Source organism: Melospiza georgiana, chromosome 6, assembly GCF_028018845.1.
Source record: "Melospiza georgiana isolate bMelGeo1 chromosome 6, bMelGeo1.pri, whole genome shotgun sequence".
Taxonomy (NCBI): domain Eukaryota; kingdom Metazoa; phylum Chordata; class Aves; order Passeriformes; family Passerellidae; genus Melospiza; species Melospiza georgiana.
This window is the reverse complement of record NC_080435.1, coordinates 54,652,570-54,671,096: the sequence shown is the minus strand read 5'-3', so window position 1 is coordinate 54,671,096 and position 18,527 is coordinate 54,652,570. Positions and strand designations below refer to the sequence as shown.

The window sequence follows — 18,527 nt, the reverse complement described above, 5'->3', positions numbered from 1 at the left end:
GGTTCATAAGGTTGGCTGTGCTGTAATACCCAGAAAAGATGGCATTTGCTAGAACAGATTTTAAATGCCTGAAGTGAAGAAAGGGGCAACATTTTGGGTATTAACCCAAAATGGGTTATGGGCATATTAACCCTAAATGGGTTATGGGTATGGGCAATGTTCCTAGGGGAAAAAAAATCATCAGACAAAACCCACTCCCAAAAGACAGTTGGCACTTTGTTTTTATGCCAACTCTCCCAGTCCAGATATCTCATGGAGTCAGGAAAAAAGCTACAGGCAGGAAGAGCTCTGTGTAAGGCTCTCGAAATGTGGTAACTAAACATTATTATAAATTTATTTCATCCTGACACCAAAGCCAGCTCTACAGCTGTTTTATGATACTGTGAAGGTTAAACTACTATGGAACAAGTACTCCTGCATGTGGCTACTATAAAAGTGTCACTGAATTATTTCTAATTTTAGTGCCTGTTGTTCTAAAAATTGCTTCCTGCTGCACTCCAAGAAGCAAGAAAAAAGGTGATTCACATAAACCTAGGCAGCTGAGGATGCTAGATGGACATAACTGATGGAGCAGAGCAGCTACAGGGTTCATATTGGACTAAGGCTGAGGAGGGACTCTCAGGGGGTTTAAGCTGCCATGGTCCCCAGTGTGTAAATCTTGATTTAGTGATGCTGCCACACTTTCTGGCAAACGAAGAGAAACAGGTACTTTTAGGGCAGAATGAGACTCCCTTAGTTCAGCCACCCAGCTTAAGATGATGAGTTGAATCACACCTGAGAATAGCCATTTGTCTGCACCAACCATGTAATTCGTTTGGGCAACTAGAAATTTTATTTACTTTTTTTTTTTCAAGTACTATTCAAGTGTCCAATAATGGGTAAATTGGCAGAACACTACACCAGCTACAAATACAGCTACACCTCCACCTCAGGGGACTCAGGTATGTCACCAAAAAAGGAGGGGAAGAAAACAAGCTCAAACAGCAAACAGTAGATATTATACCTTGCCAATATGCTTGGCAGAAATTGGTGCTTTCAAAAGCCATTTCCTTTACTGGTTTTCCCAAATACCATTAAAAAAACAAAAACAAACAAACAAAATTAACTCCAAAAAGCATTGTCTGTGAGCTGGATCTATGTAAGACATAAAATAGATGACATGAAGCCAGGGAAGCTAAAGGAAAATGTAAATCACTGGTGTCTGTCAGTGAGATGATCACCAGCACTCCCAACATCACAGAATTGTTTAGGTTGGAAAAGATTTTGAGGCCATTAAGTCCAAGTGTTAACCCAGCACCACCTCTCTCATGCTGGACTCCCACAAACACTGCAGCAACTGAAAAATTTTATTCTCAGAAATTGCTGGATACCATTAATAGCCTTTAAATGGGCATCATGTGAATTCTAAATCACAGGTTTTCAGTTTTTAGTTAAAGAAAAGAACCAAAACCAAACCAGTTAGCAAAGAATTCATGCCTTCATTGTTACCAAGCACAGACTTTGTCACCCCATTTATCTTATGGAGATGCTATTACGGTTGATATGGGCAATTAACTGTATTTGGAAAATACATTTTTCAAAAATTATCTGCATTTTCCATCATCAGTTTTGAGCAGAAAATTACTCACAGGGAGAAATAATTTCAAGACCTGCACCTGAGCTGGGGTAAGCTGTTATAGCTAAACAGAAATAGAAGATCATACACCAACTTATACAGGCTGAAAGAATGATCATTAATTCATGCCTAGAGGATTGGAAGCTTCCAGCAGTGTGTGAGCTTTTTGTGTCCCCCAGGTAAATAAAGCAAGTGGTGAGATCAGGCCTAAGAATTTTTGATACTTAAAAGTAGCAGATGTGTGGTCTCTCAGCAAGAAAATTATTGTGTGACCAACACTGCAAATACAATCCCAGAAGTTAAGCATAAAGCCCCCTACCTCCCGTGAATGCTTCCTACTGATATCTATATGCACTGTTTATTTTGCATTAGTTTTTCATAGAACTTTTACTGTTATTTTTAAAGAGCTCTAGAAATGCAACTACCTTATTCAGAGATGCAACTCTTCTTGCTCAAGAATGTAAGTATGATACCTAAGCATGGTGCCTAGGACACCCTGATTACTGCATTACTCAACAGCTGGTAGCACTGGTATCTAGATTGCTTCTGTGCAGAAGGGCATTCTTCAGTAGATTACCAAGGAAGGTGTGTTCCAGGCTGCTCTTTCTTAATTCAAATGTGCATTTGATTTGAGTGTGTACTTTACTCGGTGTTGCTACCTGAATCTCTGACCAATCAGCATCCCACCCAATGTATTTGTGTGTGCACTGAAACTCCTGGATGCTGCCAAAGCATTAAGCAGCCTACAGAAAAGGGTGGGGAGGGAGGAATGTGCTTCTACTTCCTCTTCTTGGGTAGAGCAGACAGTAAGAAAGACATCCTCAGTCCAGAGGTTAGTCCAAAACCAGAAGGTTTAATCCACCTATCCTTCCAGTCTGGTCATAATACCTTTGCTAGTCATTTTAAAAGGGAGTAAAAAAATTAAATGTTATTATCCAAAGGCCAAGATTTCAGTGATAAGGCAACTGAAATTTTGTCTGGGACTTTAATAGTAAGAGCTAAGAGCATGCTCTGCAACTGCGGGGCAACATTTTACTAAGTTTGGCAGAAAAGTCTCCTCCCTTCATCCCCTCAGGCTCCTGCTTAGCTTAGACAATATCACAAGGAAGGGCTGTTTGCCCAGAGGTTTTCATTGCGAATTTTTTGGGCATTTTTGTTTGTTTGTTTGTTCATCCACATGGCTTACTGCCAGCTTATGAAAACTACAAGCCTGTCATCAGGAGTTCACCCAGTCCGAGAGAGGAAAAACAATGGTTAGAAGTCAACCTGATACCATACCTTAAAAATGTCACAGAATGAAACACACGTGGAAGAGACATTTCAGTAATGTTGTGACACTCCCCAGTTTCAGCAATGGACTACAGTGAAACATCAGTTTGTGTAAGCAGTCAGAGAGGTTTGACATGGACAGCCCAGTACAAGACATTAAGATCTTGTCTTTGTGTAAGCAAAACCTCCCCCACACGTTTGCATGATCAACAATATCCTTAAAAAACAAAACTCTTTCCTTATCAAACAGGTTTCTTCCAAACTTTTCCAGGGCACATTGCACTCAGACACCGGAAGAAAAAAACTTGAATCGCGTTGATCTGTGCTAAGAAGAGTGAAGAGGATTCGCTCAAAAGAGGAAATTCTACTTGTACAGCTAGTATTCCTGCTGAAGCCAGTGGACAACTTGGATAGAGCCAGCTGAGAGGATCAGACTTATCAACTGCAGATAGGCAGGAGAGAAAAAACCACTGGGTAAATTCCCAGCTAGGGTAAATCAGTGTAACTCCACGGAACTTAAGAGGGCTGTGCCGATTCAAGCCAGCTGTGGATCTAACTCACAGTGTGTTTTGCAAGTCCATTTTCAACTCTTCAGGGCTCTGCTCTGTTTAAACATCCACAACACCCTCTGAAATTAATGAGAACTGTGTGTGCAGAACACTAGTATTACTTTTTAACTATTTGGGAGGTGCTCAGACACTGTGATAATGAGCACCATATATTAGAACCCAGACAGAATGGTATTGAATCATCAGACCCTTAAGTGGGACAGGTCATTAATCTTTTCCTTGGGAGAGCATTTCAATTTTTGCCTTGGCAAATGAGGATTCATCATTAATAGATGTGGGGGTTTTACGTTTGCCAAGTCCCAGACAAAGTGTGTTTTTCCATTTGCCTTGGGCTTGTGTAAGCTTGCCTAAGGAGGCCAGCCTTGCAGTTTGAGAAACACTGCTAGCAGCCACCATACCCTCATTCCCAGCTAAATTAAACCCTATTATGCTGTAATTAACCTTGCCTAACTTGTTCTGAGTTCCAGCACCAGGTAAAAATCACGCTTTTACTAGGCTGTACCCAAGAAGCATTTTTACGTATCAGACTTGCCTACTCTTCAAGTATTTCCAGCTACTCTTGGAAGCTCTTCTCCTGAAGATCACAGCTCAACTGCAGACATCAGAACTCTTCTTGACTTCAGTGAGAGCAGAATCCCCTGCAAATTTACTCGTGCACCTCATGTTCATGCCAGATGGCACATTTCTGGAGGACACAGGAATTCCACAGAGGCGATGGCGAGAATACGTGTAATACAAATCTTTAGGTTTAAAGGTTTAAAACATACACATAGGCAGGCCACTGAGTTTTCTTGGTCAAATTTAAAGCAGTAAAATTCCATTTTATGAATTAGTCTATTGCCCCTTTTATTTAACTGCAAGTTAAGAAAAATAAAAAGAAACCTATTACATTTCTAGTTTCAATTTGATACTTGGGATACGGGTGAGAAGAATGAGCACAAGGTAAGGAGAACCTCTTATTTACCAAGCTAAAGTAGCTGCTACACTTCTATAAGAAAAATAAATTGTTGGAAGAATTGCAGTTTTCAGACTTGTTTCCCCTCCTCTTTTTAAAAAATCAAATTCTTCAGCTGTATTTTGAAAGATCCAGGATTTTCTCTAAGGTCGATGTGATTAAGTCCACAGACCTTCAAGCCAGGCCATCATTGCCACAGCTGTAAGAGCAGACATCCTCTGAAGTAATTCAACCAAGTCAGGACAGAAAGTCAAGTTAGGACATAAAGTCCAGATGTCCTTTAGCTGCCTGCAGTAAGTGTACATACAGAAAACACAGTATAAAACAGCACAAGAGAAAGGCTATGCTGCCCGAAGTAAAAAGGCACTCAAAGACAAAGAAGTGCTATCACTGAATACATCTTGCATATTATTACCAGGGGAAAGGTGGGAAGCCCCTGGAGAATGCAGCCTGGAGAGTCAATCTGATTTTTTTTTTTTTAATCTGTGCATCTGAGTGTATGGTGCAGATAAAGGAGAGAACAGATGGTTATGCAGTAAGTGTACCAGCCTGCCTCTAGCACAGCCAGATGACAGCAGCTGCAGCAGCAGCAGTATTTATCCTACCTGTTCCTTTTAAGTTATTAAACTCCTCAGTTCCCACAGGACACGCAATAATTTTTTTTTTTTAAGCACTTGCCCTGTCTTTGCTCACTCCGCCATCCCCGGAGCGGGAGCCGCGGCCGGCGGTGGGTGCTGGCTCCGGCCCTGCCTCTCCTCGCCGCCCGTCCAGGGGCTGCGGGGCCGGGCCGTTCCCGCCGGCTCCCGGCCCGGGCTCCGGCTCCTCCTCCCGGGGCCGGCCCGGCGGCTCCCCCGCTCCGGCTCGCTCCGCCGCGGGCGCTGCAGGTCTCCGCCGCTGCCGGCCGATGCCCGGGCCTCGCTGGTCAAGTGGTCCTAAACATTTCACAATTATGCTAGAGAACTGTTGAACTGTTAAGAACCACTGCACCAACGAGGCTGAGGGTCCGCGGGGAGCGCAGCGGGGCGGGGGCGCGCTCCCCGCCCGCTCCTGCCCCGGGCTTGGCTCTTCCTTTCGCCGCGGCGGACCTGGGGACGAGACAGAACACACGGGACTGGCGGGCGGGCGGCGACAGCGCCCGGGGACAGCGCCCGGCCCGGCCCGGCCCCGCACGCCCGCCCCGCACTCCTCGCTCAGCGCCGCCACTTACGGATGGCCACCGTCCCGCGAGCATCCCCGGCCTTGCGCTGGGGCTGGGAGAGCTTGACGGCAACACGCTGTCTTTACAACGTGGAAAGAAAACAAACCAAAAACCAAAAAAAAAAACCAAAAAAAAAAAAAAAAAACCAAAACAACCAACAAACCAAGAAACAAAAAAAGGAAAAAAAAGTTTAAAAAGAACAAACGAAACTAAACCAGCCGTTCTCCTGAGGGGCCGCAGCTCGGCGGCAGCCCGGGCCGGGCGCCCGCGGCCGCTCCCCGCCACCCATGTGCCGCGGCCGCCCCTCTCTCTGCCGCGCCTGGCCGTGCGGGGCCCTTTTATCCCCGCGCGGTACCTCGCGGTGATGAGCCGTCCCCTGCGCGGCAGCCAGGAATGCTGCCCTCGCCCCTCACACGACCAGTTTTTCCAGGCTGCCTTCGCACTGACGGGGCGGTTTTGTTTCCAGCCATCATCTGGGGCGGCCGAACGTCAGCAGGTAGAGAAGGACAAACCTGTTCCGAGGCGGCGCGTTTCCTCCCTCCCTCTCTCCTCCCGCCGCCCTCCTGCCCTCCGCCCTGCCACGGGGGGAAACTGCTCGACAGGTTTCGCCGAAGCTGGAGGTGGCTCCGGGGGTGAGTAAGAGACTCCACCCTGCGCCCTCCCGACAGGCGCTGCCGCTGACGGGCCGCCTGCCCTCGCACCCTTGCCGGCCCCCCTCGCCTGGCTGGCAGCCCTGAAAAACAAAACAACAAAACAAAACAAAAAAGCCTTAAACCGGCACGTCACGTTCTCCGGGGGATTTCACCGCCGCAGTGTGAACGCCCGGCCTGGCCCGGGATCCGTGCTTGTGGCGTCGCGCCTGGCAAGCGTGGCCGCTTCCCGCCCGGCCGGCTCCCCTCAGGCCCGAGCTCTGCTCTCCTGCCCGCCCTCCGCGGCATTCTGAGCCGGGTTTCTCCTCTTTTTCTCCGGCCAATATTCTCCGAGATGGGGAGGAAATCTGTAAAAGCCCTCTGATATCCCTGGGTGAGCTGGCAGCGTTGCCATGTGCTGCCCAGCCCCCCTGAAGGGTAGCACAGGTACCCATTTCTAATCTGGAATGTTCATGGTCAGATTGACTGTTTTAGTTTGAGGGAGTTTTTTGTAAATGACAAGAGAAAACACCTGCTGTGCGTGAGTGACTGGGTTTGCTGTGTTTTCCCTCAGTATCCCCACAACAATGCTGCTGTTTCCTCAGGTGCCTTGAGCCGCCATTGGGGAACAGCAGGAGTTTCCAGTGGTCACTTTCTGCTCCTGAACGTTCCTGACCTTGGTTTCAGAAAGGAAGAACTAAGAAGCCAGAACTGAAAAATATGGAAAAGGTTCTGATGTTCAGAGGTGTTGGACAGCCAACAGGAAAGGAGGACACCCTGAACTTTGACAGGCTAGCAGTGAAATCCAATTCACGAAGGTTTCGAGCCATGTTCTTGGGGTGAGTGCAACGCCCTGTAACCTTAGGGTGGGGATTAATGTAACCCCACAGCTGGCTTCCCCATGGTGGCAGTGGGGATGCTGGTTGCTGGTGGTGCCAGGCTGCCTGCACTGCCTGACCACATGCTGCTCTCTCCAGCCAGCCCAGGACACACCATTTCAAAAAGATGTGGATGGTAAACCTTGCTCTGCCAGTGACTCAGCCTCTGGCCTCAGCCAAGTCACTTTACCACACCTTGAGAGGGAGATAATGCTTACCTACCTCATCTTATGAGGCTTCACTAATGCTTATATAGTGCTTTGAATGTTTAAAGAGCAGAGTGCTGTTTATGCATTTTGGTGCTCCAGATCCTATGATCTTTGGCCCTTTAAAAATACATAGGAGACTGAAGCGGTCCCAGAGGAAATGCCCGTACAGGAGGCATCCCAGAGCAGCAGAGCAGGGAGAAGGCCTTGTGGCTGTGCACAGCTCGTGTGAACGTGGTGCTGCACCAGAAGCTGGAGTGCTGGAACCAGAACAGGTTGCTCTAGAGCCTATGCAAACCTCATGCTGAGGAAGCTCCCTGGATCTAGGCTGGAGGCGTTTCAGTCTGCTTTGGTACAGCCAGCTCTTGCTCTTCTGCTCTGCCCTCTCACACTCAAACCCAGAGCTTAATTTTGTGCTTTCTTCCAGATAGCCCAAGCCATAGGGGGTTTCTGGACCTTCTCTTTCTCCCAAAAGGATATTTGCTTGCCTTGGATAAAGGAGAGTGAACTATTTGTGTGTTCACTCAAAGGACACCTCTGTCCTTGGCATCCATGGGGATCTGTGGAAGCAAGACTCTCTTTACACCCATTTGTGCTGTGACACAGTGTTCTAGGTCGTCCATTCCTGCCAGGGATGTGTACAGCATGTGCAGCATGACTGCATGGGCTGTATTTTATATATAATCCTTCATGGACTGCACTGGCAACTCTCACCTCCCTCTGACAAACACAAGCTCACACCCACACCCACAGCTCCACAATACCACCCAGCTAAATAATCACCTGACTGTCCATACTGGCTTGGTTCAAGAGTCCTTTCCAGCCAAACCAGTCAGAACCTGCTCCTGCACTGGTGAGATATATAATCCCCAGGGATCTCACTGCTGTTCTGGTCCTGGGTCACACACACATGGCAAATGGCCCCTAAAGGACTCTGAGCAATAAGAGGGGGACCTGTCTGAGGCAGCCAGGCTTCTCTGAGGTACCAGAACCTGTGTGGTCTTTAGGCAGGATGAACCATCTCCTGCTTTCAACTTCTTTTTAATAAGTGTCAGTGGTTTTACAGTGAATGGGTAAACATACCTTTCATTTAATTATATAAGCATTTAGTAGGTTCTGTTTCTCACCCATATACCCTCAATTATGGAAGTAAGAAAGTTAACATCCTGCTTGCTCCCTTCACTAGGTGGAATCTCAGAGAACAGCTTTGAAAGGTAGAAGAGTAGAGGTGCCCAAAAGTGGAAATGGACAGGCAGCACTAGCCAAGGCATGAGCAATGTGGTGTTCTTCCTCTGTGAAAGGTGATTGAAGCATTAAAGTAATGGAATCAGTTCTGAAATTAAATAGGGGGGAAATGAGGAGTATTAGAAGGAATAGTAATTAGTCCATTGTTTGTAGTGATGGTTAAACTAAATATTGTTTATATCAGTGGGACCCAAATGAAAAGGACTGTGGTCCCCCCCAGCATGGCCTCCTACACTGGGTGCTGAGAGCTCTCTGACTGCACCAACACTCCTGGAACCTGGAGGAGCAGCGCATGTAACGTGGAACGTGATGGCTTGGGCCCCTTGGACAGAATTTTCTTGGATGGGGAAAGCAAATACCAGTCACCTTATGGTGTCAAAGAGAGAGGGCAGCACAAAAGGAGACATAACGCCAGGGGTGGTTGCAGGAGACAAAGAGCTGGTCTGGGAGGAAGTGAAGATGAAGGGCAAGCTTGTGGGAGGACATAAAAGGCTGTGCTGTTTGCATGGCAGAATATGGAAGATCATGAATACTTGGTAATGAGAGGAGGATTATATTTCAGGGAGGCTCTGCTTTGAAAAAATGGAGTTATGAAAAATGACTGGAAGGTGCTATCATTATTACCAGTCAATGTCCCCACGCTTGTTTGGCAAAAGCTCTCAATACTTTACTGCCAATTCCTTATTCCACAGGTAACATTATGGAAGGGCATGGACAACTCAAAGTATTATTCCATGTATGTTTTATCTGACAATTCTGAACTTAAATCCAGCATTAAAACTAAGCATGGGCATGGAGCTTACCATGTCTCTGCTTATTGTTTCTACTTTCCTCGTTATTTCCCCACCAATTTCCTACTCTTACTCATTAATGCTCACCTAAAATTAGGCTGGAAGTTTCTTAAAGAAAGACCCAGAATCTGACATGTCCTGGAAAGTACTTTTAATATTTTTGGGTCTGGTAAACAGGGAAAAAAAAAATCTCTGCAAATGGATTTTCTTCCACCCTGGGAAATCAGCATTCCATATGTTCATAGCAAACAGTGATGGGGCAACTTCATGTTTACTTTAGTTGGTGTAAACTCATTTGTCAACGCAGCAGCCCACTGTGTGTCACATGTGAGCATAATAATAGCTTGATACTAACTTGATTTGCAGTAATAAACACCCTGAGAGATGGCCTAATGCTTCCTCATATAAATAGGAAGCCTTTTGAGATTACTGCCTACATAACAGCAAGTGATTTATAGATAAATGGATGAGGTGGGATGTTTTTCCAACCAAGAACTTTTAGAAAGATTGTGGGTTTGCCATTCAGTGGGTAGATTAATAAAGAAGTGTTAGAAATTAAAACATGGCTAGCAGCTTCTTATGAGGCCAAGAATTCACATTTCATTGGAAATGCCACTATTGTGTGCACAAAATTTTGATTAAATCCAAATTTAGCAATTTAGCAGGAGTGAGATTTGTATCTCAAATGCTTTATCTAAGCATGCATTTCAATGTCCCTGAGCACTACAGAGGTTACATACCAATTTAATGTGTAATACTGCTTTTCACAGTTTTCCTTGTTCTTAACATCTTGTTCATTCCAGAAGCTAACTGTGTAAATTACATTATACAAATAAATGTAGTTTTTCCCTTTTTGGGAGAATTTTTCAAGTCAATCTCTGTCTCTATTCAGTGGCACAATAGCAAGCAGCAGATTACCAATTTTCTGGTTTCTATTTCAAATTTTCAGTTTTACTGTTAAACACATCAGTTCTTCTAATAACAATTTTAGAATAAGGAGACCTTAAGGCTTTGCACAGTTCCAGGCTGGTTCTGTGGGTACAATTTCCTGTGCTTCAGCAGCTACAAAAAGGAAAATATGTGAAGAGCAATGGTTGTGCTGCGGAGATGGTGTGTGAGTTATCAAGCAGATGTGTCCTGGGAGATCCATCCATCCCTGCATTGAGACCCTGATAGGAAGGAGAAGCTTCACCTCTGGCCCTAAAAACATCAGGAAAAGCTCATTGGAAACAACAAGGAGGTACTTCTGCAGCCCTGGTGTAGATTATACTTTGTCATGACTTTCCACTCAGGAGTCCCAGCAGTGTGCTGAGATGAGAGCTGGAGATCAGATGATCACAGAATAGTCAGGGTGGGAAGGGACATCTGGAGATCATCCAGTCCAACCCCCTGCCAAGGCAGGGTCACCTGGAGTAGGTGACAGAGGAACATATCCAGGTGAGTTTGAATGTCTCCAGACAGGGAGACCTCTCTGGGCAGCTGTTCCAGTGCTTTGCCATCTTTACCATAAAGAACTTCTTCCCCATGTTGAGGTGAAACGTTTTGTGTTTTAGTTTATGGCCCTTGCTCCTCTTGCTGGGTACCACGAAAGAGAGCCTGGCACCATCCTCTGACACTCACCTTTGAGACATTGGTATGGATTAATGAGATCTCCTCTGAGTTTTCTCTAAACTAAACAGACCCAGCTTCCTCAGTCTACTCATTAAAGAGATGCTCCAGTCCTCTGCAGTAGCTCCTTGTCTGTCTCCTGTGGAGTCCAGAACGGGACACAGAGATGTGTGCATGAGAAATGAGTCCACCGAGTCCTCTTCTGCAATCAGCTCTCCCTGTAGTATTTCAAACTTCAGGAGAGCATGGTGTCATGGTTACTTTTTTATCTCCTCACAATCAGTTCTCCTTTCTCTCTCTCTCCCTGTTTTTAGCTGACTTTTATTAAATGCTAGTCACCTTTTACTCTACCGTGAAGTTTCAGGCTAAACCCTGGAAGCTAACACTCGAAATCACTCACTTTTTCTGAGCATTTCAGCCAAGCAGTTCATATTTAAGATTAGCTGCTATGCATTAAGCCTGCTTCAATAACTTTATAATTGATTGCAATGCTTAATCGTGATAGCCATCAGAAACCTTGTAGCAACTTGATTTGTCATGTTCACCAACCAGCTGTTTTTTCAGAGTTGGCAGGATTACGTGTCCTGGCCCATAAAACCATGAGAAAGGAAGTGATTACTAATTATTTGACCATCTATCAAGATTTCCTAGGCTTTTGCTGGTTCAGACTACTGAACATACAGAGTCAGAGTGTGACTTTGCCCTGACGTAGCATGGTCATTTTTAGCAACATCTCCCATTTCCGGTTTTCTGTCCTTGGAATAAAGAACTTTCCAAACAACAGTGGGGAATGGTGACATAGTTGTGGGCAGAGACCTTGGTCAAAGTGGTCCAAGTAAATAAACTGACTTATTTCACATCACACTCTTGTCAGACAGAGAGATAACAGGCCAATTGTCTGTGCCCTGAAGCCCTGGAGCTCTACAGGATTCAACAAAGATCTTTGCTGGATGCCTCAAGGGTGCTGGAATCCTGTCATCCCAATCTGACCCTTCAGTGGGAATAAGAAATTCACATTTGCCACAGAAAGAATTGAATGCATTGAAATCCCAACTTTACTGGGCCCTGGTCATAAAGATCCATTCCAAAACATACCCAGGAGGGAAGCCACACCCCCTGGGAGATGCAAGTGTAATTATTCATGCACAGACAATCCTCATCAGAGAATGTCCCCAGCACAGCTGCTTCCTGCATGACAGGATTAATTGACAACTGCCTGTTCTAGTTGTGATAACTTCATATCTCTCAGCAAATGATTGCCATTAAGATTCCTTTTTTCTCACCCTGAAATTCTTTTCTTTATACTCAATTGCCAGGATTGTCATTTCCCTTCTATGCTAATAATTAATCATTTCATGTAGAAATAATCAGCTGGCATAAACAAACATAATTGTCATTCTCTTGCCCCTTTCTTAGCACCTTTTACTGTGTGGAGTCTCATCTAATTTCACTTTTAAGCGCTTAAAACCGGGATTTAGGCTGGTGAACACCAAGCACAAGAGCCTAATGGGATCTGCAGCAGTGGCAGTGGAGGAGAAGCACATTAATTATGCACATAAACATGTAATAATGAGGCTTATCTGTACTCAGAAGTGCCGCTGAGGATACTTAGCAGGCAGCTTTGGCCAGGCAATATCTCCCCTGGCCACCATTCTTCTGATGCCATGTGGAAGCTGAGGAGATGTGAAGGAATACTGTGGCTTGAGAGAGGGTTTATTTATTGCTGTGGTGTTTGTGCTGCTGCAAGACAGGGAATGATATCTCAGCCTTTTCCTGCCCCGTTGTGCAACGTGCCCCGCATCAGGTCGCGCAACGCCGAGGCCTGGCAGGGCCTGCCTACGGAGGAGGCTGCGGAGCAGGGCTGCAGGATGTTGTTGGTTGGCACCTTCCCATGGGTTCCCTGTGATGTGCAGCATCCTGGAGTGGGAGGGAGGTGCTGGTGTGAAGCTCACAGCGCCAGTGGGAGTGCGCGAGATATGCACGGGCTGAGCGTGTCCCGACAGGAGAGCCCTGGCAGGGCAGGCTGAGGGGGAAAGGGGCACAGCCTCTGCCCTGCCAGCCTCTGAGAGCTGGGCCCCACTTGTTACAACCTCCTGGTGTATCCGTGGCAGACTTGGACATCAAGGACCAAATCTTTTGCCCCTGAGATTTGAATCAACTCTTCCCAAATGGAGCCACGTTAAGTAGTGCTGTGTGGTTCACACTAGACGTTTTGCTGCCATGGTTCAGGATTCTTGTCTCAGCTACACTTTGGAGACACAGGCTTCTGCCTCTTCCCATTCAGCTGATCACAGGTAAACAAATGTATGTATAATGAAGTCTCTAAAGTAATTTCCAGATAGACACTTTGCAAAATAATAAATCTGGTAGTACGAGATTTTATTCTGACTCATGGACTATCTAAGATGGCAACATTTGAGTCCCACAGATTCATTTGTATGGGACTTTACATATCTTATAAGCATTCTACATTAGTAGCTTTTCCAAAAGAACCACTAAAATTAAAGTGCTGCTAGAAACATGCAATCAAACACCACTGTGTCATAAAACATTGTTAAAGAATCATGGAAGACTAGTCTTACTAGTCTAGAAGATGATTATACTACTGATAGAGTCCACTTGGAAGACACAAACATATCAGCTGTGCTTCTGATAATATATGCTGCACACATTTAATCAGTTCTTTATAAATTTCTTGTTTTCACCCACCATGCAATTACTTCAGGTTGATCTCAGTGATCTAACAAATTGCGTTGCTGGGAACTGAAAGGATTTTGTTTCTTAACTGCTGTAATAGGTCCTATGGAGGATGAGCATTGGTGCCTGGAGAAGGTGATTACCCCTGTGGGTGCATTTGATCACTCTTTGGGTCCCTTAGTGCTTTGTGTAAGTGGAACTGGGCTCACTTTGTCTTCTGTGCACCAGGGATGCATTTACCTCCTACTTATTTCACTACTTGAACAAGCCTTAAAAATGGAGGAATCTTCCAACTAGATCACAATCCTTTTGGAAGAATTCCAGTTGATCACACTGTTCAGAAGACTGCAAATAAAGGAACTCTGATGCAAGGAGGGGTTTAATTTCAGATGAGGGACTTCATTATCACTCACTGCTGATCAGCAAAATCCCTGTATGAGGCAACTGAGACATGCTACAGTATAGTAAATCTCAGTTAAGATGTGCAAAACTGGAGATATTTACCTTTTTAAGTAGAAGGAACAGATCCTGAAGCCTTGTTGGACATGATTAATTCAGCAAATACTGATCAGACACAGTCAGTGTTTCCGGGGGTCAGGCAGCCTTGTCAGATGTCAACAGTTTATTATGTCAACATTCAGTAGGAGAGCAAGCACATGCTGATTTTTCAAATAATTAACAGTGCCCTTCCATGACAAAAGTTTTAGAAGAGATTCTCCAAACAGAAACTTCATATTTTCAGCCATCAGTAGAAAAGAAAGTGATTGCATTCAGGAAAGAAAAGCTGTAGCTCAAATCAGACAGGAACTTGGAAATGTTAGTTGTGCAAATCTCTGCTTTCTGCAGTGTTAAGAGAAGTGCTGACATAGGCCAAGTAGTCCCTATCCCTTGGCAGTATTAGCTGGATCATTAGGAAAAAGAAACAAAGTGGAAGCTGGGTGTTGTCTTTCAAGTGAGGAAAGCTGTAGAATTGATGTAATGTTTGACTTTTAGAGGAGGCATTCAGTGTCTTCTCCGTGGAGAGGAGCAGAGCTTCCAGCACCAGCATTCATTCCCAGAACGTCACTGCAACTTAAAACATTCAACACCGGAAATAAATCCAACATTTGTGCAGCAGTTACAAGTGTCACATTATTGATTGTGATAGAACAGCTATTGATAGATAGAACAGCTTTATGCTGTTCTATGGTCACTGCTGGAACTTTGTACAACAGGATGGTCCAGACCCTCAGGAGCCTCTCTGACACTCAGGTGCAGGCTGGGAGCTTGTGCACTTTTCTGCTGGGGCATTTGACCCAGTGGTGATTCTTCAGGGCAAGGAAAACTACAGCTTGACCACTTGCACTATTACACTGAGGCTGGAAAAGAATGGGAGCCTCTGCCATTTCCTAGCACAAAATAAAATGCCACTTTATATTCTAATTAAAAACTGATAGTAAATAATATCACAAGCTTTTCTGCACAAAAAACCACAAACAAAAAAACAGCAAAAAAAAAAAAAAAAAAAGAAAAATAAAAAGCCCAAACCAAAACCCAAAAGTAACTTTATCCAGTTTCCACCATGCCATTTCAATGTGTCCTGTGTATAAAACACCAAGCACAGATCTGCAGCTGATCCTCACAGGCCAGATCTCCCAAACTGCAGCTGGATGTAGCTGTGGAAGGGTACGTGCACATCATGGGTGTCTGGGGCTGCTTGAGGAGTTGTGAGCTGTACCCACAGTCACTGCTGGCAATGGAATGAGTGTGTTTGCAATACCCAAAGCCCTGTAGGGCTGCTTAATCTGCAACCCTTTACTGAGGATTGCTGGATGAAAAGAAGAGTGTATGGGATCTTTTCAGGAATGATCTGAAGGAGAAAAATTAGGATGTTTCAAAAAATGAAGCTGCCTCTGGGACGTCTAGCATACTTCAACTAATGAAAGACAGTATCTGCTGCTCATAGTAACTGAAACAAATAGGATCAATTTTATTCCTTACTAATATTTAGATTTTACTTTTGAGCAATAACTATGCAAAACTGAAGAGTTACTACACACAAATAGATTCATCATAAGACTGGGAGTTATCACAGAGAGTATAATTATGATTATTAAATCCAGCATGAAGCAAAGGGTGTAGTAGACGAACAAGACAACACAGGATCTCCAAAGTGTTACTGAAGTTCATCTCCAGCATTGAGTCAAATGCTGAAGTTTCTGGCCTTTGTTGGGTGGTTCTTGCCACAGCACCCTCTACATTTAAGTCAAGTTTCTCTTAACACTTAGAGACTGTTAACAGTTCCTGAATGAAATTCTGATATATATAAAAGAGATCCAGTTCTTTCTCAGATAAAAATTAAATTTGCATTCATATGTCTGCCATTAAAACATACTGGTTTATTTATAAGGCAAATCACAAATTTTCTAAAAAGTTGCAGGAACATTCTTAAGTAAGATGATATATTAACAGGATATATATATTTCTGTAAAGATTTGTCAGAAAGTAGCTAATACTGCTTAATTCCTAATTTAAACATGACCCAAACCGTTTCATTTTAGCTTCTAACTAAAAGTCTTCTTACTGGATAACATCTCAAAATGTTGTACTTAGTGTCTTTAACTGGCTTATATGCAGGACCAAAATGGTTGGCTATTTTCTTCCCTCTCCTTCAGTTTTACTGTTGAGACCTATTATTTCAGTAATTCACATTAGAATATAATTTTTTGTTCAAAAGAAAAAGTATTTTTGTACTACAGATGGATATTTTAGAAATATAAGATGTTTTATTTAGAAATTTTTCTGTAAATCAAATGGGCCTTTATTGAAAAGTATGAAGAAAATATTGATGCTTCTGTCTGTGCTGCAGTCAGTCATTTTGATACAGAAATAAAGAATGGGTGCTGTTGTGAATAAATGATGGCATCTGAGAATAATTTAAAAATAGAAAATATTCTAATGCCAGGAAAGTCAGTTGTGGAGAAATTTATCAAGGGACTTCCTGGTTCAGTGCATCAACACTCAGACTATTGAAGAGGCAAGATAATAGTTCTGAACACCATAGGAAGAAGACTCTGTGCATGATTTTACTCCTGATTGTAAACATTTTCAGAAACAATACTTTGCTACATACATCATCAACTTTATGTATTTACAAATAAGACACCAAAAAATACTACAAATTTGATGTCTGATTTTTGATGTTAGATCTCATTTCTTTAATTCTGTATTCATTTCATTCAATCTAAATCATGTTCATTGCTATGTAATATCAATAATTTAATAATGAGGCAGCTTAGTTGTGATTTTTATGACCACAGTGAAGATGCACTACTCTTCACATTAATCAAGTATTTTTACCATTTTGTTTTTAACTGGAGTGCATGCAGCATTTTCTCAGACTGCATGCACAGCCCCCTTGTTTTGGTGTGATCTGACATGCAGTACACCTTGGGAATCTTTTAATACCAGCAGGCTCAGCAAGTAATCATTTCTCCATGATAAGAATAGCTGTGGGAAGGTTGAGTGGTATAAAAAGGAAAAAGAAAAAACTATCTGCACTTCAAAGATTCCCTTCAGATGCAGCAGATAGAAAATCCACACAGATCACTGCAGAAGCTGTAGGTGAAATTAAAAGTTGCCATCTCCAATATATGCATTTGCCTGAAGTATTCCCAACGTTTACATATTCTAGGGCAGACACAGCTGTACACGTACATATCACCTTCTTTATTGAGTCTGCAAGAGTTGGGACTTTAAACTGGGGTCTGAGAGAGATCTCTAACAGTGAGATCCCATTTACAGTCCAAAGAATGATGTGTCCAGCATGTAGCAATCTTGATTATATTCCGGTCAGGATGTGGGAAAGATGCTATTAGAAACAAAACAATCAATTCACTCAGGCAGTCCCACAAACATGCTTTATGGCATCTGCCTCCTACTCATTTCAAGTGAGGGTTTACAGTGACACATTGGTGAAGATTAGTACACAACTGCAGGCAGATGCCCATGACTGATTCAATTGTTTGCACTGACACTCACAATTGCTGTAATTGCAGCTGGAGTGATAAAAGTCATTGCAAAAAAACAGACCAAGTGAAATCAACATTGTTCCTCAGAGATTTTATTAGCTGAAACCCAGAAATGCACAATCCACTGTTTTTCCTTGGTATGAATTCAGCACGGCATTTCCATTTGCTATGCCTGCAATACTGTCCTCAGTGGTTTAATGTCAGAACATTCAAAAGGCCTCTTTAAAATCAGAACTTGTAGCAGCAACAGCCATGCATTCCAGCCTCACTCACTTAAAATAATTTATTTCCATAAAAGTGATTAAAAAATAAAGGCAGAAAATGATTTTTAGACAATCAGTGTGATCCTAAATAAAGAATCTTTCTAAGCTGAAGCTTTCCTGCATGCCCCAAGCAGCACCACCATTGTTTCTTTCCTCTCTTCCTCCCATAATGGCTTAACACCACGAATGCTTCAAGCTCGTATTGCTGATGAGCAGTGACCATCTTCTCCAGCCCCTGGAGAAAGAGGGAATGGATGTTTAGAGCCAGGCAGTATCCAAAGCCTTCCTGAGAACAGATCCCCTGTAGCCTGCCAAGCCAGTTCTCAGGCAGTGCTGGAGACTTCCTTCAGACCGACTACACTGCTGGGGGTTCAGTCCAAAGGAATTGTGAGATGATCCATGGAGGAGCTGAGGATTTAACACATTCACTCCTCACTTAGAAAAGAAAAGTGATTTTTGCAAACTTATTTCAATGAAAATGGAAATCCCTTTGTAGCATAACTCATATTCTAAAGGTATTTTAGCATTGCCATCCTGATTACTGGAAAACTTCCATTTAAATGCTCAAGACTGTGATTGTATCTAGTCCTCCTA

General features: G+C 43.7%; 1 protein-coding gene across 1 annotated transcript in view; it reads right to left on the bottom strand.

Moving 5' to 3' along the window:
* Positions 1-17,749: 17,749 nt before the first annotated feature.
* The window catches only part of ASPG (asparaginase), a 44,719-nt gene continuing 43,941 nt past the window's right edge, over positions 17,750-18,527 (bottom strand). The window contains exon 16 of the mRNA XM_058026962.1: positions 17,750-18,168. The gene's annotated coding sequence lies outside the window, so the exon portion shown is untranslated. The remainder of the gene's footprint in view (positions 18,169-18,527) is intronic.